We start from the raw sequence: 749 nt of genomic DNA on the forward strand, positions 1-749 counted from the left end.
AGTGGGTTTGGAGAGTTTTAGTTTGGAAAAAAAGTAAGAACTTTATACAACAAGAAGTTACCAGATGAAGAAAAATCAGACATAAAAACTTACCAAAATGCTCAGATCTATTATGAAAGGGAAACTTCGTCAGAAGACTTCCATGAAGTCCAGACGACTTCCAGGAAGTCCAGACGACTTCCAGGAAGTCCAGACGACTGACAGGAAGTCCAGACGACTGACATGGAAGTCATCTGGAAGACTTCCTGGAAACCGTCTAGTGCATTATATTTTAGACGACTAACATGTAAGTCGTCCCAGAAGTCTTTCAGATCTGAAAATCCTGCATATCAAATCCAGATCTGAAAAACCTGCATATCCAAAAACGTTCAAATGACTTAAAAACAGAGAAAATGAGTGGAAGATTAGATAAATCTACCTTTATAGAACACACAAAAATACATATCTAAAATTAATAGATCTACCTTTAAATGAGTGGAAGATGAGTACCATCTGATTAAAAACCTGCAAAAAAAGATAGATTAGTAAAAAAGACATGAGACAAAACTGAAAAATTCATATAAAGTTTGGTGTTTTCAAGTCAAGGAGATTAGATAGAGGTTGAATAGTTTTAGAGTGATGAACATTACATTTTTGTTGCAGCCATTTGAGAGTAGGAGAGAGAATGTGTAAATTTTTCTTTATATAGGGAGACCAAAAATCCAATTAGATTAAATATTTTTTACTCAGACGACTTCCTGGACGACTTA

Source organism: Brassica oleracea, chromosome C6, assembly GCF_000695525.1.
Source record: "Brassica oleracea var. oleracea cultivar TO1000 chromosome C6, BOL, whole genome shotgun sequence".
In the NCBI taxonomy this organism is placed as follows: Eukaryota; Viridiplantae; Streptophyta; class Magnoliopsida; order Brassicales; family Brassicaceae; genus Brassica; species Brassica oleracea.